This window comes from Camelus dromedarius, chromosome 11, assembly GCF_036321535.1.
Source record: "Camelus dromedarius isolate mCamDro1 chromosome 11, mCamDro1.pat, whole genome shotgun sequence".
NCBI lineage: Eukaryota > Metazoa > Chordata > Mammalia > Artiodactyla > Camelidae > Camelus > Camelus dromedarius.
The window spans coordinates 66588316-66613852 of record NC_087446.1 but is presented as its reverse complement, the minus strand read 5'-3'; the positions used below and the strand labels follow the sequence as shown (position 1 = coordinate 66613852).

General features: G+C 41.4%; 2 long non-coding RNA genes across 2 annotated transcripts in view; both read left to right on the top strand.

Annotated features, from left to right (window-relative positions):
• LOC135322487 (uncharacterized) overlaps positions 1 to 17977 on the top strand; it is a 41576-nt gene extending 23599 nt beyond the window's left edge. The window contains exon 3 of the long non-coding RNA XR_010383061.1: positions 17901 to 17977. This is a non-coding gene — a long non-coding RNA (uncharacterized LOC135322487). The remainder of the gene's footprint in view (positions 1 to 17900) is intronic.
• A 67-nt stretch (positions 17978 to 18044) lies between these two features.
• LOC135322488 (uncharacterized) lies at positions 18045 to 20680 on the top strand. Its single transcript, XR_010383062.1, has 3 exons — positions 18045 to 18086; positions 18640 to 18696; positions 20568 to 20680. It is a non-coding gene; the product is annotated as an uncharacterized LOC135322488 (long non-coding RNA).
• The last annotated feature ends 4857 nt before the right edge of the window (positions 20681 to 25537 follow it).

Here is a 25537-nt window from a genome sequence, read left to right as displayed (position 1 = left end):
GGTTCCGGCCGTGGTCCCTGCAGAACCAGACTTGAGATGGGCTTAGCGATGGAAATGACAAGACAGATTCCAGTGCAGGGATAGGTGGAGGGAACAGGGGAAATTTAATGTGACCTCAAAAACCTAGGTGAGTGCTGGGGCTGTTACTAAAATGGGGAGCGTGGGAGGTACCTCCAGAAATCGAATTCCAGAGTAAATGGTGGACATGAGGCATTTTTAAGATGCCATTTGTCATCCAAGTTAGGACTTCAAAGACGCACTCTGGTCTATGAGCCTGGGGCCCAGGTGAAGGTGCCGGTCTAGAGATACACGTTGTGAGTCGTCATTCTTAGCTGGTGTTCACAGCCGTGTAGGTGGATGAGCTCATCTCGAGAGGTGCAGACTGAGGCTGAGGGGGGGCAGGGCTGTGCCTCGGTTAGAGGAAAGCCCAGACAATGCAGTTTTGGTGTGTCAGTCAGCGGCAGCGTTTGCGATTTTCAGAGCAATACCATTTAACCTTAAGGGGCGGGGGGATGGGGAGGGCCACCCAGGAAGAAATCTGAAGGGAAGGTTGTGGCCACGTGTGCGCGTCTTGGGACGATGCAGTGGCTGCAGGGTCCAGGGTCCGGAAGGGGAGTCTCCTCAGAAGCTAGAGTTGGAGTGGGGAGAAGGTAGTCACACCCATCTGTGAGGGAGAGAGGGAGGCCTAGGAAGTCCCCACCCTACTGGACTCGCTTTCCCATGAACAGAAGGCAATCAGACAGAGGATCTGAGGTGAGAAGGGATGGGGGCTGGGAGGGGAGTCAACCTGGAGAATGGTGCTTGGACAGTTTTGGAATAATCTCCCTGTAAAATAGAGTTAAAAATTCTCAGACTCTTAAGAACATTGATGGTGACTGGGGAGGAGACAGTTGTTTTTCTGGCCTCCTAAGGGTAAGTCATGTATCCGGGGACACACAGAAGAATCAGGCAGTCTGCTCCGGGGGCTTGACCCTTACCGGGGGGAACAGAGCAAGTTTGAAGGGGGAGGATGGCAGCGGAGGGAAACGAGCCAGGCCCCGTGTCACGTACCAGTTGGCCGCCCTACTTGCGTGTTGCATTCACATCCATGCCTCCCAGGTGGGTGGTGGCAGCCCCCTTTTGAAGATTGGGAAGCCTTCTCAGAGGGGTTAAGGAATTGGTCTGTTTTGCGGCTAGTAAATGCTGTAGCAAGATTCAAGCAGGGCCTTGTCAGATTTCAAGAGCATGTATTCTCTACTAATTCCGGTACCTCCCTGTTGTACGTGGAATGGTGAAGTGGGTCAGTTTTGGAGCCTTTCAGAGAAAGTGCAACTTATGTGCCTCAGGACTGTTTCACAAATCTCAGTGTTCTTTGATGGTTCGGCACCGCAGTGCTTTTCGCCCCACAGAGGTAAGGTCTTACTCTTTTGATGATGACGTGGTTGCAAATGACGTACAGGTGCAAAACCAGACTTAGCAGCTTCTGAAGGGAAACTCTCTAGTTCTCCCTTGATAGACTTTCTTCCGCGGGATGTAAATGTGCTACAGCGTAGGCCTGAGCTTTCCGTATGGAGTGAGGGTTTCATATATAAAGTTAGCATAAAACGGTCAGATGAAGAAAATCGACAATGAAAATTTATTTTTGGGTTTCACTAGACAAGATATACTATCAGTTCATGGCCCTTATAGCGAATGAAATTGAGTACAGAACATTGCATTTCTTCCTTTCTATTTAGAGTTCTCTTACTGCATAAGGCTGCCTGCTTTGGAACATCAGCTCCACCACAAGGGCGCTGTCTTTGTGTTGGTGTGATTGCATTTACACAGTGCATGTAATCTGGGCTTCCTCAGCCCCAAACTCTCCAGTGCAGAATTACGGGCTGTAGCCATCTCTTAGTCACGCAAATACTTCTAAAATTATATGATGCTAGAAAAGAAAAAAGAGAGAGAGAGAGACTGCCCTTATCAAAATTCCTTTCAATTCTAACTGCAAACTGTTGTTGAGCAGCTCTGGTTTCCTTTGGATATGAATATATACATTTCTTTGCATGTAACCTGGATTTTGGGCTAGAACACCAAGCTCTTGCTGTCCACAAGCCACAAAAATAGTAACCATATTGCATACGTGTGAAATATTTTATTCCTTTTTCTGAGAAAGAATCCTTGAATTTGGGACTTCAGCTGTGATTTTTGCTTTTTGCTTCTCCCACCCCTCTTGTAATCTCTCACTCCTACACACGTGGCCCCCAAGAGGTCGTGGTCTCAAAGGAGCAGGCAAACACCCAGTTGGTCTCCATGCAGTGCTGATGTAGAGGGAGCCCAGTCAAGACCTAAAGGACATTATCAGAGAGGACTTCCTGGAAGAAATGGGCTCTACATTCAGTTGTGAGGACATAGTAAGTGTCAGCCAGGAGAAGGCATCAAGAGGATGGCTCACGTGGCAGGAGCAGCCCGGGCAGAGGCCTGGAGGCTTGTGGGGTGGAAACTCGGGGAGTGTGCCTTGTGTGGTCCAGGGTGGAGGGTGCCCTGCTGGGGACGACACTGGAGATGACCTTGGGTGGAGGGCTTTGGATGAGTTTGGGTTTTACTAGAACTGACACAGGAGGCAGTGAAGGGTGTCAGCAGGTAGTGACCCTCAGAAAAGGTACTTCTGGTTTTGCTTCTGATATTCTACAGAAAGAAGGGTCGGGATGGGCGAGAGCAGGTATGTCTGTAACTTGGAGTCCCACCCCGTCATTCATTTATTCATTACACGAGCACTTCTGAGTGGCCAGGGGAGAGAGAGTGGACCCACATTAGTAAGCAAAATGTATTTGCTTCTTGGGAGCTTAGCAGTGTCAGAAGTTGACAGCCTAGAATATTCTAGGAACAGAGGAACAAAGTGTGGAGGTTGGGGGGAGGGAAGGCTTCCTTGAGAAACAGTCAAAATGAGCCTGGAGGCAAGTGGGAAGTAGGAGCAGGTCAGGGGGCCCCTGAGGTTACTGGGGACCTGGGAACTGTGGTGAGGCTGGGTGAGCAGTGTCGGGGGTGGGGCTAGAACTCCACCAGGGAGCCTCTGAAGGGTTTGAAGTGGGGGTGATGTAATCAAATTTGTGCTTTGGGAAGACTGCCGTTGCTCTGTGTGTGTGTGTGTGTGTGTGTGTGTGTGTGTGTGTGTGTGTGTGTAGCGGGGAAGAGCGGGAGGGTGCCACCAACTGGGGGGGGTCATTAGAAAACCATTCACAGACTGGGAGGTGACCCGTGGGAGAGGGGCGTCGGGGCTGCTTGGGGACGGCAGGGGCAGTGTGGATGACGGATTTTCTTATGGGGAGGGCTTGTTAGCGGGGCCGCCCTTGCGGCGCCTTTTGGCTGGAAGAAAACAGATGGAGGCCACCAGGTGGACTTTCCTCTTCTCTCCTTCCCTGCCTTGTGTAATGATCTTAGCTCAGCCAACATTTGGAACAGAAGAGCTAAGTTCCAGGGTAGCCCAGGACTTTGTTGAGCTCGTTCGCTTGAGATCTGATAGGATTTAGGTTTGTGTTCAGATCTGCATATACACTCTGGTAGAAATATCCGTCTTTTGGATTTCCATAGGTGTTTTATTCTTGATAAAAATTGCGTTCTTGGTGAGAGGAAATTTAATACAGCTGTTATCTTTCTCAAAAAAAATCATATCTTTTAAGAACATTAATATTCAAAAAATAGGAATATTTAAAAATGATAAAGTAAGGCTTTGGTGTAGTTTCTTTGGTTTCCTAGTTAATGTGGACTTAGAGCCTTTGCATTACTTAATAGCACAGCCTTGTCAGTATTTAAAGAGCTGTTAGGGAGCGCCCCAGGCCCCACCTCTCAAAGCATCATTAAAGTTTGCTCTGAAATAGTGAGGTCATAAAGGTCTTGTTTGCGGAAACCAAACAGTTGGTTTATAATATGCAGCATAGCTCCCTTTATAAAATAATAATAGGATCAACATTAAGAATGTGGAAGATAATTGATTTATTTGAAATCTGAAACATAAACTTTTTTGTGCTAAAGTTGCAACTGGAAATTTTGAAATGAAAAATCCTACTGTAATATAATCCACGGAATACATATGGGCCTTTCACGATTCAAAATTAACTGCGCAGTGGTTTTTGAAGTCAGGAGCATTCCAGCTCAGATACTGGCATTGATGGTTGCTGGTTTTCAATGGAAGAGACTAAATTTGCCTTCTTAGCTGTTTTTGTTGTTGTTGTTGTTGTTGTTTGTAGTAAGAGGGTTGAGTAATACTTTGACAGCATGATTTTGGGGAAATTTAGGGTTAGATGTCGTGTAACAGCAGTGAGATATTTCCATGCATTTTATTTTCCGGACATCACCAGGGCACATGTGTGGTTTGTGCTTGCAGGCAGGGATGCTGCAGTACTCCCTGATACATCACCGTTATGTCCTGGAGCTGCTCCGGTCAGTGAATGATTTTCTGTGGCTTGGAGGTAAGGTGGTCTGATGCAGATGATCAGATGTGTAGTTAAAGTGCTATTACTTGAAATAAGAGAAACCAAGAAACATGGCTCTAACAATACAGGATGAGGGAGGAGAACTGGCTGAGCTACTTGCAGTGGGGCGTCTTCTCAGGTGATTCCCTCCCCGTGATTCCTGCCAATATCCTCCCCAGCCCTGCACGGTAATGCTGCCAAAGCAAGCATGCACTTTGCTCAGAAACGCAGTGAATTTCCTTGTGCCTCCATTGGTTGGCTTTTTTTTTAAAGCACATCTTGCCCTTTGTTTAATGTCATCCCTGCTAGTCACCTCTTAAACTCATTCTTCTGGACCTCGTCCATACATAGCTGCTGAATGGATGAACAGAATGTAGTATCTCCATGTATTGGAAAATTATTCAGACGTAAGAGTGAATAAAAAAGAAAAAAAAAAATAAAGGGGAAGATGAAAAAGTCCACCTGTTCTGGGAAGTCCACCCTGACTGCTCAAACCGACTTTTTCCCTTTGAAACACAATACCTTATGCTCCAATCTACTCTTTTTGATAGTACTTACCACCTTCTAATAAACTTTAACGTTTTCAAAAAAAAAAAAAACAAAAAAAGAGCGAGATGCTGATACCACTTCAACATCTACGAGCCTTGATAACAGCATGTTAAGTGAAAGGAACCAGACACAAACGGCCACATATTGTTGATTTCAGTGATCTGAAATGCCCAGAATAGGCACATGCAGAGGCAGAGAGCAGGTGATGGTTGCAAGGGGCTGGGTGGAGGGGGGATGGAGTGTGACTACTAGTGGACAGGGGGTTTCTTTTTGGATGATGGAGTGTTCTGGAGATAGATGGTGGTGAGGGCTGCACAACCGTGAGTGTGCAGAATACTGCTGAGCGCTGTCTCTGGGAGCGCCTGTTGTTGGGGCTGCTTTATTTTGGCCTCATCCTGCAATGTGAAGAGTCATATTCTGCTGTGGCCTTTCTACTCCTGTGAGTGGTGAGGGTCAGACACTTTGCAGAGTCATGAATCTTTTTTCACCCTTGCTAAGTGTAGGCAAAAAAGGTTTAAGCCTGAGAAATTACTCCATCTGCAGAAATGTCTTTCAGTTTTGCATGGTGTAAAAATATTGAGAGCTTTTAAATCATTGAGGACAGTCTGTGGGGGGAAAGAGCCCGTGAAGCCTGGGTGCGACCTGGAAGAGCCACGCTTCCCTCCCAGACACGGGTGGGGACTTCACCCCCGTTCAGGCAGTGAAGGGCCCAGACCCGTGAGCGGAGTTGACACTCGTGAATATTTACGTGTATCCGCTGCTTCATCTTGGATATTAATTTCAAGCTGAGTCAGTTTGTGGCTGTAGCCTCATCCTACATCAGGAATTTATAGTATCTGCTCTTTGAGGTGAAGACCAGACAGACTTGATTATTTAACAGTCTCTCTTGAATTGATATCTCAGATTCCTTTGTCAAAAGCAAAACAGCAGAAATACAGACGTCCTTTAATGCCGATGTGACCTGGAACGGGTTTAGTCTCAGTGCCTCAGTGGCCTTGTCTGCGGGTGGAGAACATGATAACAATGCTTCCCTCAGAGGGGCTGGGGAGGGGGGAGTGAGAAGCACAAATGTAGGACTTACACGTGATGCTCATGAATGACCGAATTTAGTGCTCTCAGCCTGGTGAGGCCTCAGGGGCAGAGATGTCAGAACAGAGCAGTCCTAGCCGGAACTCGATCCGTGTTGGCAGCTGTTACGATCACTATCACCACTGTGGGTTATCAGGTAGTTTTAAGACTTGGTAATATGAATTCTTGAATAATGTTAAAAGACTAGACATCTCAGACCCAGTTTACATAGTTCTCAAGAATTCCTCTGAGAAATGGATGTTTTTTTCCCCATCTTAAATCTGAGTTGAGTCTCTAAAAAAATTCTGTATTCCTCCATCATTTTGCTTTAATTCTCCATTTCTTAAAAAATTTTTTTAAATGGAGTTACTGGGGACTGAACTGAGGGCCTCATGCATGCTAAGCACATACTCTCCCAAATGAGGTATAATCTCCCCCCTGTTTTTTTTAAACTTTACTTTCTTAATATTCAGAGTTTAGAGGCCTCTAATTCTTTTTCTGGAGACTGATCCGTGAATCTGTAAATCTATAATTAATGGACAATACTTGGTGTATTAAAAAAATCAATAGATTATTCTGCAATCCATCCAAAAGGAAATGTTCATTGACTTAAAATATTTCTCCTTTATGGTGATTTCTACTTTTTGGTCTAGCTTAATTTATTAACAGCCATCCTCATCATCATAATGACCAAACTCGCTGTGAGTGGACACCTACATAAGGCTAAAATGCTTTCCTCATGTTTTATTTCATAGCAGGTGTTTGAGCGTAAGTATCATTGTCTCCTTTTTTGCAGCTGAGGATTTTCAGATGGAGCAGCTTGTCCCAAATCATACGCAGCAGTTGGTGGCTACCTCTGTTCTGGAACCCTGGCTGCACAGGATGCATTTTTAATTGCTCCTCTAATCAGCCTCCCATTGAGTGCTTTCCCGAACACCTCTAAGTCCATAAATGGCCGATTTTAGTGATCTCAGCCTGATGAGGCCTTCAAAGGAGAGACACCAGTGAGAATGTGAGACAGAGTGGCATAAATTAAAATTGCACATTTTCAGAAATGTTTTATTCTCAGGTAATGACTTAAAAATTTAGTTTTTTTTATTTTAGTGCCCTGTAAGCATTAAAACAAAACATTTAAAATAATTATTGTGCAAAAGAGAAGTGGGCTTTGAAAGTCCAACCATTGCTTATGATGTTACATGTTTTTCTCTAGTGGCCCTTATTGACAGATATACTTACAAAGACTGAATTGGTTTTATGTAGTCTTAGTATTGAAGAAAAGATTGTCAGTGAATATTGTAACTAAAATCTTTACTCTTTTCTTTCCTGATGATGAATATGTAATTTGTTTTCATGACTTAAATACATTTCCTCATTTGTGAAATTTGAGTAATATGGTTTAAGTTGTCTGACTGTGAGAGTTACACGCCTTGTATACAAAGCACCCAAGGTGTGCTTAATAAAAATATGCTGTCACAACGCCAGATAGTTTAGAAGGATCAACTCTGAATACTAAAGAATGTGGCTTATTTCTGATGCATATTCAATATGTTTATATATGATATATATGAATATGGTTTAAGGTAACAAGGATTCTTTTTATTTTTGTGTGCAGTATAAAGTTTTAATGAAATCTGTATCATTCTAATGAGACAGGGACTAGTTAAATTGCCTTAAGCAGACGACCTTGAAGATTATTTACTCAGAATATGTATTGTTACATCTCAGAATTCATGTTGCCGTGTAACCATCCCCTCAGACATTTAAATTCGTCTGATTCTGAACAGATCCATTAAATTTAGAAAAATCCACATTGATCATTTTCAGGGAGTAAGCTTCTCAATTTTGTGATTAAAGAAAATTTTGATTTTTTTCCTGCACTCTTAACAGGTTTAAAATATCAAAACATTGATTTGACGTGTCACTTTTTAATAGAGAGAATAAAGCTCATGCTGTTTTACTATGTAAATAAATGTTTTTGTATTTCAACAAACTTATATGATTTCTGGCTCTTTGAGAAGTATTTTGCAAGATACTTAGATTATCTGCTTTTGGATAAATACAGACGTGACTTTTATGAATATAGGCCTAGTACAGATCTGTTGGTTTTTGCTACAGTTCAAGACATGAGGCCTAGGGGAACTTTGCTCCGGATTGACAGGAGGACAGATCCCAGGTCTCAGTCTCCCCTCCTGTAAAATGAAGTGGCTGGACTGGATTCTTTCCTCTTCTAAGATGAGTTTCCATGAGCCTGTGTCTTTTGTTTATATTCAGGAGTATTAGCAATATCAGATTAAATACTGACTACCCCTCCCTTCCCCTGAAGCAAAATGCAGTATGTGGTACACAAGCTTTTAGTTACCTGATTCTCGTTTCTCATCCTACAGGCAATTTTTGTGTTGCATGTTTCCCGGCAACCTGGAAGGTCTTTTTAGCCATAGGTGGCACTGTTGCACCTTCTTACAGTCTTAATTTTCCTGTTTTTAAAAGAAGGCTTAAACAACGTGATTTTATTTTGATTATTTTGCTTAATGCTTCAGAATACCACAATGTCCATTGTGTCTGTCTGCCTGGAAAAATTATTCTGCTTATATCTTAGTTTTATTCTGTCATCTCGCTGTGAACTTTTCAGACTTGCTGTGCAAACAATGGCAAAATCGGACTTTTCTTCCAGTGTTAGAAACCAGTGAGCGTGAATTTTATAAAACAGCTCTAAGCGGCCTCTGGAACACCTTAAAGGTGAAAAGTGTATTGAGTTCCCTGAGTATTGACCCCGCTGCTGTGTGCTTATTGGTGGGAGATAATTTGGTACATATAAGAAGGGGTGTAGTGTTTTGACTTGGGTTTGTCTGCACGTGCTGCCACTGAGCCACTTGAGCCTGAGTCAGTTCGTTCTCAGTCTTCCCCTCGTCTGTGAGATGGGGACGCTCGTATCTGCTTTGTAGAATTCTGAGAATTAGAAGTTATGTAAAATGTTTACCACATTGGGTATGTCAAGAGGGCTCTTAAACTTTTGCTGCTGTTTTGTGTGAAGCCATCATTTGACGGTCTTTGGCAACTACTAAGAAGCACGAAAATAAGAAAAGCTGGTTTTATGATGAAAGATATTTGAGGAGGTTCCATAGATCCTATACCCATAATTTAGCATCAGCAGAGTCAGAACTGTTACACAGTGGCCCTGAAACAATGTTAAGCCACAGAATTTTTTGTTACTTCATATATGTTGGGGCTTAAGGGGATCCAATACTTATACACATGTTGTCTCCAGCAGCCACCTGAGAGATGACACAAAAGAGTAGGCAGGCGTTAAATGTCTTCTTTGTTACTGATGAAGCCACGTTCTCCATGAACTTCAGGGCTGTGGGTAAATGAGTGTCGTGATACTGTGTCCCAGAAGTAGAGACTTACCCTGTCCCAGGTATCTCTGGGCCACAGCGAGCCTTCCCTTGAGAGGATCTGCCCCATCATGCACAGGAATGTCCTGCCATGGAGCTGAGCATCCCGGGTGCTTCCCAAGGGTGGCCAACCCTGGAGGGAAAGGAAGGGTTTCACATGCCCTGCTTGTCTCCCTGGAATCACACCTCACTCTGTTAGTGTGAGGAGGGCTAGCTGTGGGCAAGGTGTCAGGGGTGTGAAGGGGGAAGCACTCTCCATGGCCCAGAGGAGTGGGGAGGAGGCATCCCCTCCCTCAGTTTAAAGACGTGGTGGGATCAACAGAAGGGTGCACCCCAAGAGTTTATAAAAGGAGAAATAAGGATTTTCTTTGGAACTTTGACATGTCAGGAAACACAGAAGATGATTAGAAGGGAGACTTGTAAACCACTGTAATATTAAGTTGACATTTGTTGAGCACCATAAAAGTGCTACATTCTTTTCTGAGCGTTTTACAGAAGTGTATCCTTCAATCTTCTCAACAAGCGAGTAAGGAAGGTTTGATTTTTATCCCAGCTTTACAGTGTGGAAATAGAGGCACACAGAGGGTATGTTGGCCAAGGTCACAGTGCTAGTAAGTGGCAGAGCTTGTATTTAAACCCTGGCTGTCTGGTTTTGAGGCTCACAGAGACGGGCTTTGGGTGTTTAGATCTATCTGCATGCCTTGATCACTGTACGTCTGTGCATCCGTTAGCCCAGAAAGGACAGGGAAAGGAGAGTCACACAGTTGCTCACAGTCGTGTCTCGGCCACTGTCCATGAAGAGTGCACCGTGATTAGCGTTATATTCCAGGCAGTAGATCTGTTGGTATAACAGAAATTTAGTCCATTGAGTTAATCTAAAAACCCTTCATGCTCTACTTCTGTCCATGCTTGCCATGTGACTGCCTGCCCGTGATTGGTACATTGAGGAGAAAATGTACTCATGGTTGAACTCTGATATTTCAGTCTGCTTCATAGTTTCACGTCTTCTGTTACATTAATAAGTTAAGTTTCTGGTTTTCTTGCATCAGTGTCTCATGCGTTTGGTTAATGTGAAATCAGTCCATGGGAGCCCAGGGTTGCTGACTGCATAATTTTTGAGCACGTTGTGGCACTTCTACCCGTGCAGACCTGACTGGATGATGTCCGCCTTCAGCACTTTTTTACCCCAATATCAGGGTCCTATCCCATCCCCGGATGTGAGGCTGGAAGCTTTCTGAGAAGGCCAGTCAGAGGCCAAGTCCACCAATCAGAAAATGATGAACTACCTCAAAGTGGGTTTAATAGAAGAAAAGGGCTTCCAGGTAATCCGATGGGCTGTTCAATTCCCTTTGGTGAGAAGCTGTCCACTGTCTGTGGTTGATCTGATTCTTTGCTGTTGAAAAGTCTGGAGTAGATGAAGGGACTTTAAAAAGCAGAAAGGAGCGATTTCAGGTGGTACATCCACACCGGGGAGAAGTGTTGGATGACCGCCTGTGTGAGGCATAGACAGAGTCCTACAAACTTCATAAAACAGCTTCAAATGATCTTCCATCTGAGTGCACTTCATATGGGGTCCAGTTCATCACTGGTCGCGCTGAGAGGGCAAATATTAATGATGGCAGAAAAGACACAGAGGCATCAAAAATTGTCAGTCATGTTCCCTGTTTAAAGGATGTGGCACAGTGTAGTATATTTGAGCTGGTTTTTCACTGAACAATTTTTGTGTTTTCTGGGACTCCCCAGTGCCCCAACGTTCCATACAGCTGGGTGTCCCCTCAGTGCAGCTCCGTCAGCGGTTGCCCTGGGCAGACGCGGTATCACGGGGAGCAGGACGGTCAGCGTCCCCGGCTCCTCCGAGCCCCGTCTCCTCATCCGCAGTGCCGGGTTTCTCATCCATGTCTACTTAGTAGTGTTGCTGAGAATCACACGTGATGGTTGTCAGGTGTGATTTGTGGTTGTCTCTGTGATTGGTATATAGTCAATATTTGATAGAAACACTTGTTTTTTTATTCCAATTGTTGCTCCTAGATTGCAGTGGTTTTTAGTCTGCATTTTTTTATATCTTTACTCATTTTTAAATATGCACTTATTTTTATTTATTTTTTTGGAGGTACTGGGGACTGAAGCCAGGATATTTTGCATGCTAAGCAGGTGGCCTGCTTAGCATGCAAAACTGAGTAACACCCACCCTCCTTGTCTGCACTTAAAAATAAATATTGTAATACACAAAAGAGCTCTTAAACACCATCATGGGACATAGTCTCTGTATAGGCATTTGAACACGTATACTATATCAAGAAGAATAAATGTTGTTGGGACAAACCTTTCTGAATCTGTTAATGTGCTTAAAAATGATCATAGCTAGTGATAAACACGAGACTTGGATCCAGTACTTCTTAGGGTCTGTTTTGTCATCATGGGAAATTACATTCTACAGAGAAGGCTAATTGGGTCTCTTTGATAATTGGATGGTTTAGCAGATGATCAAGGCTTTCAAAAGCTGACAGTTTTGTATGTTAAACTAACTACAAATTTATCTTCTAGAAGTTGGAAGTCCTAAGCTTGTGAAGTGCCCAGTAATCCAGGGGGAATATGTTTGTGTCTCTGTGAACGATTGTGTGTGTGATTTCAGGAAGGTAGAAAGAAGTTCCATATAGACTTCTGATACCTTTCTCCTCCAGTTCAAGGTGTAGGCATATATTTACACAAATAAATTGATGTTCTTTTGTCATTTGGCATATTGGGAATAAGAGGTTCTCATACTTGTTTCAGAAGGGTTGGGGAGCATGAGCTTAGAAAACGGGAGGAGAAAGAGGCAGGGAGGCACTTCACACTTTGTGCAGGATTTGAGGAAGAGTAGCTTTTCTTTTCTCTTTTATTCTAAAGCAAACTGGCACTGAATTGTAACTTACTATTACTCAGAATTGCTTTTCTAATCAGATATAAGTGCCTCAGATTTTTCAAGGCAACATGAATGATGAAATGTGTTTTAGCATTTATCTTTAAAAGTAGTTTTATTTTTCAAGGAAAAGGGTATAGTTTGTTCTTTCTTCCAGCGGTACATGAAGTTCTCATTGATCCAGGTACATGATCTATGTGCTTAGTTTCTTTGGGGTTTTTTGGTTTTTTTAAGTGCTTGTTTCATTGTGGTGTGAATGAATGTTTAAAATTTTTGGATTTTCATCTTCAGAACATGCTGATTTATCAGAACTGTTAAAAACTTGATTGTTCTTTGGTAGTTGTTTGGTGGAGCACCCTATTGATTTCTGCTGTGTGTTAAAGAGGGAAATTCTTCCTCTAGCCTGCATATCATTAAGTGAATGGCTTGCCGTGTGCCTTTAAAATTCATTGAATGCATTGAGCATGTTTGTCCAGTGAATTTTGAATTGACTCATAGTATTACTTTGTTTTTTTTTCTGTGGCTTTTGCTCCTCTCCACAAGAATTTGAATTCCCTGTTGCATTTTGTATACGTGTTCTTAACAGGGGAAGATATTTTGAATTTTTTACAGAGGTGGGTTTTCCTATCCCCTCTGAATGCCTTCTGTAATTGATACAACAAAAATCTGTTATTGCAGTGCTAAATAATTTCATAAACTATTTTTTGGCTTAATCAGAAGCAATGAGAAAGAGTGATAATAAAAAAATACGAAAACCTTCCTTCCTTTGAAGAATATAAATCAGGTGGTTAGGCTGACGCATGCTTTGTGCCTGACATACTTACTCTCATGTCATTGTGTATCATGATTCTGAGATGGAGATATTTCAGGTTTATAGATTTTTGTTTTAACATTTGTGTTGAATTCTTTCTTCAGGCTGATGTTTCCTGTTTGGTTTGTGGAATGTGTAGAAGAAGGGAAACAAATGCTTTTTTTTTGTTTGTTTTCAGGAGGCCTGAGTTGCTGATGAGAAAAGAGTTGAGGGTGGGCTGAGGAACAGAGTGACACTCCCTCTTCTCCCGGCTGAAATTGATGAACAATAAAATCAATTAAATGTATCGATATTTGACCAATTGAAGTTAACGAGCTCAAACTGGCTAGTTATGCCCAATGGAAAGTATTGAATTCACCGGCAGATTTAGGTGCTTTACCAAGTAGAAGCAGCTTAGAGCAATCAGAAAAATCAATCATATGATGAGCTATAAAAAGTATATAATATCTTTTATTTTTGAAACTTTTCTAAGTTAAGTTGTGTAGAGCTAAAATTAAGTTTCAAGCACCAGGAGTTATGAGTGTGGGTGGTTCTGTGGGATCGTTATTCAGGGATGTGCATAGACCCTTCTAGAGTGGCTGAAGCTGGCAGGAAAAGACCCAAAACCAGGATTTGTCATCCCAGGATATTCTCCATAATGGTTCAATGTGGGAGCCCTTGATTGGGTTAACAAATTGTAGCAGACCCAGGCCGCCTGTCAACTTTAAGAAGAAAAACTATGCTTAGTAACTGCTTTGCAAGCAAGCGCCTGTGCATCCTCACTCCAGTCTCCTTGCCTTAAAAAGCAGAGACAATGCTTCGCTTGCGTAGTTGAGGTTTTAGATAGCACTCTGCTCATTGCAAAGCAAGGACCCAGGACCTCAGCTATAAAAGCTGGGCTTGTGTGCTGTTAGATAGTCTGTTATCCGCAAAACAAGGAACTGGCAGGTTTGGTGGTCTGTTTTGAAATTCACATATCTAAAGAATGTATTTTGTTCCCCTCACCCCATGACTTCCCTAAAGATACACTAAGACTTTGTACTCATGTTGGATTCTGTAATCTCTGTCTCATCCACTTTTCCCAAGTTTCTGCTTAGTATCACACAACTGTTAATGACTATTTCCTTTGATTATACACAATAAATATGGGAGCATTTGATAGGCTCGTGGAGTTGGCTCCCTACTCCCTATCGATTGCTGGACTTTTTCCAGTCTTGAATAATCATTCCGTGTCTGTAAGATTTCTGCCAGCCAGAACCCACAGTTCCAGGTGAGAAAGATGCAGGTTTATCTTTCCTACCCGAGGGAGAGAGAGTAGAGAATTCAGATCTGCTTCCTTGTGGTCCCTTCCTGCCCCAGGGCAACTCCAGTTCACCTGCAGACTTCTGGCCTCTGCTCACAGGGCCTCTGTCCCAGGACTGACTGCAGCCTTTTCTTCCCCGGTCAACATTTCCTGTGCCTTTCAGTACTTGGTCTCTTGTCTGCAATTGAAACCTGGCAGATGTGATGGTGGTCTGCGTGCTGGTGGGCAGTCACTTGGGGCTCCCAGGAACCATGCTGATTCTCCTGAGTCTCTCATTCGGGGTTACAGAACTGTCGAGCACCGTAGGAAGCCCATTCACGTGAGGTCAACACAGCATTGCGTCGCTTTCATTTTATATTTGAATTTTCAGTGGAGAAATTATTTGTAGCTAACTGTTCCAGATTTTCGGCCTCCTGCTTTCCTCACCACCATTTCCTTGTTGGCTCTGGTGCTTGTTTTAAGAACCAGGTTTCTTCTCTGGTCATTTTTAGCAGCTGGGCTTGCGGAATCCTTGATCTTCATTTGAAGCAGAATGCTTCCTCGTGATGTCAAACTGATTTTCCTATTTCTGAATATTTCGTGTAAACTCAGCAAGTGTTTCAAGTGAAATGCTCTTGTCCAATTTCAGTTTACCCATATTTGAAGATCTCCTGCTTTCATGCTGAGGGCAGTTTCTTCTTCCTGTAATAAAATTAGCAATTTGCGTTTACTATGGGAAGGTACTGGCCATAGGTGCTTTTGTTCTTAACAGTTTTAATACAATTCACTCATTAAAATGTACAGCGGTTTTTACTCTATGCCCAGAATTGTGCATTCCAGTCAATCTTAGAACATTTTCATCCCCCAACAGGAAGCCCCGTATACATAAGCAGTTATTCACATCTTCCCCATCCTCCCCCAGCCCCAAGGAGCCACTGTTCTCTCTATGAGGATTTGCCTGTGCTGGACATTTTCATGTAAATCGAGTCATTTCAAGTAAATGAAATCGTCTATTATGACTGACTTCTTTCACACTGAGTAATGTTTTCAATGTTTGTCAAACTTGTGGCCTGGGTCAGTACTCTATGCTTTGCAATTGCTGAATAATATTCCACTGTATGACTGGGCCCCACTGTTAACCCATTCATCAGGTGATAGGCATTTTGTTTGTTTCTGCTTTTTGTCTGTGATGAATAATGGCGCCGTGAACATTCCTGTAGGAGTTTTTATGTGGACACTTGTTTTCAGTTCTCTTACTTGTGTGCCCAGAGAGCAGAAAGGCTGGGTCATTCATAAACCAAATGTTTAACTCTCTGAGGACCTTCCAGGCTGCTTTCCAAAGTGGCCTCGCTGTGTTAAGTCTTCACCAGCAAGGGCTGGGATCTCCGCTTCCTCTGTGGCCTCATTACTGTTTGTTATTCTCTTTTTGAGTATATACTACTGTAGTGAGTGTGAAGCAGTTTCTCCTAGTGGTTTTGACTTGCTTTCAATTATAGCTAATGATATTGAACATCGTTTCTTTGTGCTTATTGGCCATTTGTATATTTTCCTTGAAAAATACCTTTTCAGATCCATTATTCAATTTTTAATTGAGTTGCCTTTGTATTGTTTAGTTGTAGGAGTTTTTTTTTTTTTTTTTTTGGAGATACAAATTCCTAATCAGATAAATGATTTGAAAAAATTTTCTCCTGTGTGTTGTTTTATCACTTTCTGGATTGTGTCATTTGAAGCAAAGTTTTCACTTTTGATGAACTCCAATTTATCTCTGTTTTCTTTGTTCCTTGTGCTTTTGGGGTAATATTTAAAATCTGAGGTATTTTATTTAAACTTTTATATATAAAATAACTTAATTTAGGACTGTTCTAGGAGACGGGTGCTGTTGTTGTCCCCAGTCTATGGACAGGAGACTGAGATGCAGAAAATTTCACTGTCATATCAGTGTCACAGCTACCCAGTGCTGTGGGAGTTCAGACCCTCATGTTTGTCCCCAACATCTGTGCTTTTCATCAACATGCTCCACTCCTTCCTGGAATCGTTAATGAAAAAGTGTTTCCGTTTTTGATTTCTTGTTGGTTTGTTTTCTCTTTGGGGACCTCATCTCCTCATTTTCCTTGCAGAGGTCAGTGTAGGTTTATTTTAGGTCTCATGTAGGCAGAAGCATTGCTATCAGTTAACTTCTTTATTACTCACTCTCCAGTGACGATTGTTGCTAGTTGACCTAATCAAGTCATGCTTAAGTCTTTCCTGCTCATGACACTAAAAACACAGTCATGACTTACAGAATGCTCAAAGAAGAATGTACTTGAGTGATTTTATTTTTCTAACAAATCAAACCAATCAAATAAAAACCCCTGTGTTGAAACATATATAAGCCCTCCAGAGTAGGGTCACTGTCTTCCTTGTGTTTCATTGGTTTGGTCACATTGTCTGGATAGTGCCTTGCTTTCCAGCATTTTTTTTAGGATACAGTGCTCGTGAACCATTTTAAGGACAGAATTTTGACAACAGACTGTGTTCATTTCACGAGGGAAAAGATCATATAGAAATACTGCTCTGATCTATTTTAAAATTTAGCTTGGAATTTTGACAAGAGTTCAGGGAACCATAAAAAGATTTTTTCACTAATTTTAGAACTATCTTAGACACATTATGGTTACATAGCAGAGTAACTTATCAACTAGATTTGACAAGAGGATTGTATTATTGATTATTTGTTTTAGTTGAAATATTCTACCTGGGAAAAAGTAATCAGTGCCCATAAATGAACAAATATGTTTGTATTTCTATGCAACATGGGAGCAGACTTCATATGTTTCTATATAATATATATGACTGTGTGTTTTAATCTGTCTGTCAGTGTTTTTATAGTTTTTCAGCAATGTTGTAGCCTTAGAGTTCGTCTAAGAAAATCACCCCTGATTCTAGTGCAGTTTGTACTGCGTATCCTGTATTATGCATGGGATTCCACTGTCCTCTCAGTGAGGAATTTCCTCTCCTACTGAGGTAGTAGCAGAGTTAAAGGAACTGTGATTTCTAGGACTTTGCTCTCCATGTGTTTGCAGTTGGCTGTCAAACATGATTTTACCTTTCTTGAGTTTTCATTGCTAAATTAGAATTTTGGAAATAAATATTAATATGTTGCATCGGTCTCCTTAGAATCTTGATGTGTTTGTGCTTTCAGATTTCAATTTATGAAAAATGAAAATACACTCTTGTTTTTAAGTAGTCCTTTTTCACTAGATATTTGTTTACCTCTTTATAATTAAAATATTTTTTTTCCCAAAGAATGAATCGGTGTGCATGTTTTAAAAGATACCTTACTTTTTATTTTTCTTATTGTAAAAGATATATTCATTTTAGAGAATTAGGAAAATAAGGATAAACACAATAATAACTTAAAAATGGCCTCAAATATCACTTGGAGATACAGTTGTAAGGTTTGAAATTGAGAATTACAAGTCCTCTCATGTTGTTCTTCTTTTTCAAGTACGTTTTGGTTACTGAGACCCTCGAATTCCCATATGAATTGTAGTAGCAGCTAGTCAGTTTTTGCAGAGGAGCCTGCTGGGATTGTAATCGAAACCACGTTGTATATATGGATCGCTCTGGGGAACACTGCCACTCCAAGAGCACTGTCTTCTGATCCAGGAATGTGCGTGGTGTGTCTGTCCAGGTAATTAGGACTTCTTTAATTTTTTTCAGCAATGCATTTTGTTTATAGAGGATTATTTTACTTTTTTTCTTTGCCTTTATACTGAGTAAAAGTGTGCAAGTTACCGGGATCAGAAGTGTATTTGAGCCCTGCCAATTGCTGCCACCATGTAGGCTGTGCTCTTTCTTTGTCCTGTGAAAAATCTTGCACAAAATAGGACCTCAGTAACCCTCTCTTGAATGAATGATTATATGATTGTTGGATGATGCTTGAGAGTCCTTCTGATGATGTCTTTTTCCCAGCCTTTCCCCTCCTCTTAACTATGCCCTTTGTCTTCCTTTCATCTAGTCTGGTTTTCAGCCTGCCTGTGGCATTGATTTTCCCTCTCTGTACACTCTTCCTTTCACTGGTACATGATAATGTTACATGTGGGCTGTGGAAACTTGCTAGATATCAAGAAAGCGCAAATCCATGGCATGGTAGTACTTTCAAACTGTGGTATTCTTTTATCAATTGAAATTAAATCAGGCTGACCCCCTGAGCCCTCCCGTGAGCTCTTTTCTCCTTCCTACAGGTGATACTGCTCTGGTTGCTGCCTGTGCCCTACCCCCAGCCTTGGTTTTGGAGTTGAGTTAGTCACCATCACTGGAGCCCTTTCTTTAAAAGATGAAAACATTTGCTCCTTCTCCCTGGTTGGGGACTTGGATGAGATGAGGTACCAGATAAAGAATGCAGCCCCTCTTATTCTGACCCCTGCTCTTTCCGTTGTACTCTTTTTGAAATAGTACAGTTCAACTGTATAAAGATTGATTGTGAGCTAATGAGATAGACAAGACAACCGAAAATTTATTAAATATACTTTCATGCCAGAAACAAATGTATTATACACACAAAAAGCACATAAAGCACGGTAGTACTGTGGTTACAAACATGGGTCTGAGATCGAGTCCTGCTCTGGAGTGACCAGTCCTGTGAGATGGAGAAATGGTAGGTCGGCTTAGCCTCTCCCATACTTGTTTCCTGTCCTGCAGAGACGGGTCTCGCTAGGCGTCCCTCCCCCTTAGAGGTGCTGTGGGGTGTAAATGACGCACGTGGGCAGCCCGAGCACAGCTGTTCATTCCTCGTAAGTGCAGGATAGAATGGATTTGCGGAGACAGCTTTATGACCACCCCGTGTAGACTCTCAGTGTGCCAAAGGGATGTCTTCTGGTTTGGATGTGGGATTCTCACTTCTCTAAATACCCAAAAATTGTGTTATTGGGCCTTGCTGATTTGAATCTATTCTTTAGAAAGTACATATTGTAGATATATTTTTCAAGCATGCATGCTTTTTTTCTTTTATTATTTATAGTTCTACCCTCTCATCTCTTGTTGTGGCTTTTCATGGAATCCAGGGAAACAGCCCTAAGCCACCTGCCTCTTCACACGTCTCCGTGGCGGTTTTCTTCCCTGACTAGAAGAGGGTTCTGCATAGGAAATTTTCTTTGTTCCCCTTTTCTTGGAGTCTCTCTGTCTGTCTGCCCACCTCTCACCTGTCCATCTGTCCAGTTCTCTACCCACTCATTCTTCTGACTTGTTCCAAAAAGCATTTCAGGCAGCTTACAGAAGAACAGATACCAAAAAACAGGTGAGAAAATGGGGCCAAGTTCAGACAGTGAGGCTAGGAGGCGAGCTTATGTGAGGGTTGCAGGCGTGAGACATATAAGACTTATAAGATTGCTGTGACTTATAAGATCGACAGCAACAGTGTGCCTGAGGCTCCCAGCAGACACAGGGAAACAGGGTTTGTGGGAGATTCTCACTGGATGTGAAATAAATAAGTGGATGAGGAGAAGCCCAGCCTTTCCAGCTACTAAGGCTTAGGAGAATATTTTGAGTGTCTTCCAAAATCACAGTATTTCATCTTTTCCTTTGTCAGAGTTCTATGTATAGTTGGTTACATTCTATACCTGGAAATTTCTCCAAAACTGCTTCCCACGTGAGTCTCATGGCTCGGAATGTGGTGGTTCTGCTCATTGACGGGTGTTGGCCAGAAACAGAAAATGACATCCTCCAAGAAGCCTGGGATTTGTCAGTTATGTTTTGTCAGTTCTGTTGACTTCAGAAAATGCTTTCACAGTTCCTCTCCATCTGAGGAGGCAGCGTGCTCTCTTTGCAGCATCAGGAGCTCAGGGCCACGGGATGGTGGGGGCTGACTGCACTGCCGTCAAGACAGCTGAGGTAGTCACTGCAGGCGTGGTGCTTTCACGTAGTGCATTTCATGTTCTTTAATAGGTTTCAACAGGGAGTTAATTGAGTTAATTAACATTTAATAAATATGATGCTTTGTTGTAAAGACAGTTATAGGCAGAATATAAGCTGTGAAGACTTTAAAAACGGTTTCATTACTTAAATTTCAGCAGGGAAGATTTAGTTTATCTTATTTATGCCTCTCTTTTACAGTAACAAAGAAACAAGACAGAAAAAGCAGAGGATGATTTCTGTTCTTCCTCTCGGCTTGCAGGTGCCCTCACCTCCAGTGGCATCCATCCAGACACCAGCACTGACACTGGCCGTGCTCAGATCTGCCTCAGCCCTGAAGACACAACTGACAAATAGAAGGGGGCCATGCCCTGTTACAGCAGGTGCTCTCACTTTGTGGGTCCTTATGTAACTGCGCATTGTTATTCAGGATCGCCCGTTCTACATTGTTTGAAGCTGCTGCGATGTCTCCTAGTTATTTGTTTCTGTAAGTACTCATGTATTTTCTCCAATGCATGGTACTAGACATCTAAAAATGCTTTTTTCAGATGAAAAGTAATGTGTATTTAATATAATAAGTCTGAAAAAAGGGGCAAAACAGGGTATCCTTGTCCCACTACTCAGAGACAGTAATTAACACTTTAACATCTATTTTCTGTCCTTTTCGTCAGTGTGTATCACCTCTGTCATAAAAACCAGCGATCACTCTGTGCCTGTTTACTGTGTGGAGATCTCCATTTTCCATTCGGCTTATTACATGTTTTTCTGCAATATTCTATCTCCGCTGGCATGATTTTTAATGACCAGTATAGCATTATGTCTTGTGGAGGCATCGTCCATTTTACTTCGGACTTAAATAAACTTTTAAATTCAAGTATACTTAACTGAAATACTGAAAAGAGAACTGTGGTGGTACCGAAAGGCCCCTAAATCCCTTCCTCTTATTTCCTGAGTGTAAAAGCTGTTGCCAATGTGGTGTATATATTTCATGACCTTTATGCCTATGACATATATATATACCCATAAATACATACATACCTACATACATACACTTATATGAGAAATCTATGTATATGTGTGTATATATGCTTTATTGAAAAATAAGACCGTACTATATGTGTTCTGCAGCTCGCTTTATTCACTCACGGGTATATCATAGACGTCCTCCCACTCCAGACTCACCCGGTCCTTTCAGATAGAGAGGAGGGGTCTCCTGATGTGCAGGTGTGGTCTCTTGTGGAAGGACACCTTTGGTGGGAGAGTGATGTGGACAAGACCCTGGACAATGCCGAATCGCCGGCCCTTTCAGAGCCCACATCTTGCCGTGATTTACCGCATCATTTTCTTGATGTTGGACCCTTAAGTTTTCTCCATTTTCCACTTTCAGAAAGGATGTTTGACTGGCATCCCTGTTGTACAAACATACCTGTGATCTTGTATGAGTATTCCTTTAGTTAAGGCTTCTGGAAATTTAGTCCCTGGATGTGACATTTACATTCATCACAGGCTCCTTTCAAGTAACTCTAGAAATTGCTTCTCCAGTGGGGAATGAAAAGCTGTAGAATAGCTTATGTAACCAATTCTCTATCACTGGATATGATTTCACTTCAGCTTTTCATCCCACCATTGTAAACAGTGCTGTGTAAATGCTCTGATGAGTACATCTTTTGAACTGATATTTTTTCTAAATGAAATGATTCCTAGAAGTTGAGTTGAGTCTGTGTGTACACACGTTTTTCAGAGTTTACATATCCATTGACATGTCGTCCTCTAAAATGTCACTCACAGTTTGTTCTCTCACAGATGGACACTAGCTAGAATATCGTTTATAAATATTTGCCAATATGATGAACAAAAGTGCTTTTTCATTGTTTTAGTTTGTATTTGATGACCAGTGAGGTATTGAGCATTTTTCATCTGACTTTTTAAAAGTGAATGATCCCTTTTGTCCTTTGCACACATTTAAGTGAGGGAGCTTCTTGTTGCTTTGTGACAGCTCTTTGTATGTTATGAAAACTAACCCCTTGTCTTCATCAACATGTATCACAGAGCTTTTTCTTGTCATTTCTTGCCTTTCATTTTGTTCAGTAGTTTTTTTTATTTTCTTTGTGGCCCAAAATATTTTTAAGATTGTAAATGTCTTCCTTTTGGGTTTTATCTTTGGTATTATTCTTAGAAACACTTTCTTATAATGATATAAATCTCTTCTGTAAGTTTTTTTAATCTCTAAGATGGAGATGATAATAGTACTTGTTATAGTGAGGAGAAGTTGAATTAATATGAGCAAAGAGTTGCATTTGTTGTTATTAGTATTTTAATATTTACATCACTATCTGTAATTTTTCTTGTGATCATTAGCACAGGAATAGAATTTGTTCTTTCCAGGTGATTCTCTGATTGTCCCAGGAAAATTATTGAATTCATACTTTGCTCTTTGATTTGAAATCCCAACTGTACAATATACTTATGTACACTAGAGTCTCTTTTTGAGCTCATGGTTTATTTCTGTCAATTTTACTTTCTTACTCCAGCGCTATATCTTACATATTGTAAAAATTTATTTAATAACTGAAAGTGTGATTTTTTTTGATTCTTTTCTTCCATCACAAATTTTCTTGGCTAGTATGAATTTATTATTCCTGAAGAATTCTAAAATACTTTGTTCAAGTTAAAAAAGACAGATATGGGTTTTCATGGGATTTTTTAGTAAGTTTTGAATTATCTTTAGGAGAACGTACATCTTTACAAAACTGCTTTCCTCCATGCAATATGTTGATGTCTCTACATTCACACCTCTTACTTTACTCCTCAGTAGAGTCCAGTTTTCTCCATGTAGAACATGGGCTTTAATTTTGAGTTTATTCCAGATTATTGTTGATGTATTTGTTAATTCTGTAAGTGAGAATTTTTTGCTATTATATTTTGTAACTGTTAAAACTGACACCTAGGAAGGCAGAATCGGTTTGTAAATACTCACTTTGTAAATTGTCATTTAAAATTGTAAGTATTAAGTACTTGTTCCAGAATCCTTTCTTTCGTGTTTTTAAAAATTTGTTTCCAAGATTATCAAAATGGTCATAGCTAAGTAGTATATTTGGGGAGACAGATGGAGAGAGGTAGTGTGGCTTATGTACAAACTCTGAGCAGTTTCATGGCTGCCTTTAGGCTGGAGAAGCCGCAGAAGAGCCCAGGTTAGACCAGGGATGGCTTTGTATGCACTGGAAAGCCAGCTTTCCTGCCTTTGTGGAGAAGCCTGTTGGGCGTGACAGGTAGATGATCAAGGTCCGATGGAGGCCATTGGTTGCACAGAGCGCTGTGACTGTGAGAACTGGCGACCATTAACATGGGAAATGCTTGGGGCCAGGAACACTGCAGGGGAGCTGGGGAGCCTGTGTGTTAAGGATTTTCCAGTCCTGGGAGTGAGAAGAGCAGACTCTGCATTCAGATCTGAGTTTGAATTCATCCTCTCTTGTTTACTGGTCCTCTGACTTTTGTCAAGTTATATATATGCTTTGAACTCCTGTTTTCTTGTCTCTCAAAACAGGAGAATTACGGCCTGCTGCTAGAGTGTTTGATCAGGGTAAATGATTTGTGTCTATGAGATGCCACGTACAATCACAAGCTCAGTAAGAAATGGGCTGTCACCTTTCTTCTGCAACTCAGTGCTTGACAAGACTTGGGGGAAAGCCAGTCCATAATTTGTGTGTGATGTAATTAGGAACAAAATTAATGTCTTGCCTTTCCCTAGCAGTATTCGTACTCTTTTGCTTCATTTACTTCTTTCCTCCTTTCCTTTCCCCTTTCCCCTCTTTCACCATAAGAGCCTGAGACTCTCTCAGAACACTAGATTCAAATTACTTTAAAGGTTGTCTCATCCTCATGAAATGACTGTAAGATAAAAAAATCTGTAAATATCCCAGAATTCATTGTATTTCATTTACACACACACGCACACACACACGCACACACACACACACAATCAGGCTACCTCCCACTTGCTGAGGGAGAAGGAACACTTTTTCTGTGTTTCCATTCACTGAGCGTGAGAACAAAGTCTCTTATGCAGAAATTCTCCCGGCTTCTTGCATGGTGTTTTTAATTGGATTTCTGCTTTGTTGCCATAGAAATATTCTCCTAATAGAAGAGAGGAAGTGGAGATATAGACATTCTGCTGAGATATTGGTTTAATCATATTTGAGTTGGAAAGTACTTAAGATCATAGAGCCGTAAATTTTTATGGTTGAGAATCCATGATGTTGTAACTTGGACAAGAACCTGGGTCTTCTGCCATCGTGTCCATGCGGGCGAAGAAACAACTGGGCAGGTGATGGCAGGGGTCCTTCTTGCTTGAGTTCCAGGGTCTTGCTAGTTTTCATTGCTCACCTGCCTTTAGTTTACTTCCATGTGGCCTCTCATGGGAAGGCCACTATGTCCTGGTAGACTGAGTTTCTAATCAGCAAAAAGCTCTGGATCCACTCATATTTCCCAGAGTTTTTCTGCTGACCTGCTGACACTTTATATAAATGAGGCCTAAGAAACTACTGAATACAAAATCCTTATTGATATCACTTGCCCTCGAGTTCCAAAGGAATGGGGTGCTGTCTCAGGCTGTCTAAGGCTAGATCTGAACAAAGATATGGTGATAGGCTGTGCTGCTGGACCCTCCACAGTCAAATGGGATTTCCACCTGGGTTTTAGAATCAGGCAGATGAGTTCAAATCTTGCGTTTACCAGTTATTAGCTTTGTGACCTTGGGGAAGAAACTGTACTTCTTTGTGTCCAATTTTCTTTGTCTGTAAGTAAGTTCAGTAAATAATTAAAGGTTTTTTTTTATAGAATTGAATGAGCTAATTCCCTCATTTATACCTAAAGTACTGATCACGTGGTTCTATGTTGGTGCTTTTGTAGTTGATTACTAAGGAACTCGGCAGTGAGAATGTGGGTGGTGGACCCCTGGATCATAGAGCTTATATTCCAGGATATGATTGTAAAAGACTGGATGTGCAGTGGATTTTTAGTAAATATCCATACCTTTCCTAATCCACAATGATTGTTTATATATCTTTACACTAATATATGAACAATTTTTTATTGCAATTTAAATATCTTTTTAGTATTTAAAATATGCAGCTATAACAAAAATACATGAAATAAATAGATTTGACTTTTATTTTCTTTTCAATAAGCAAAACAAAATAAAATAGAAAAGAAAAAAGTTTTGAAGGAGTAGAA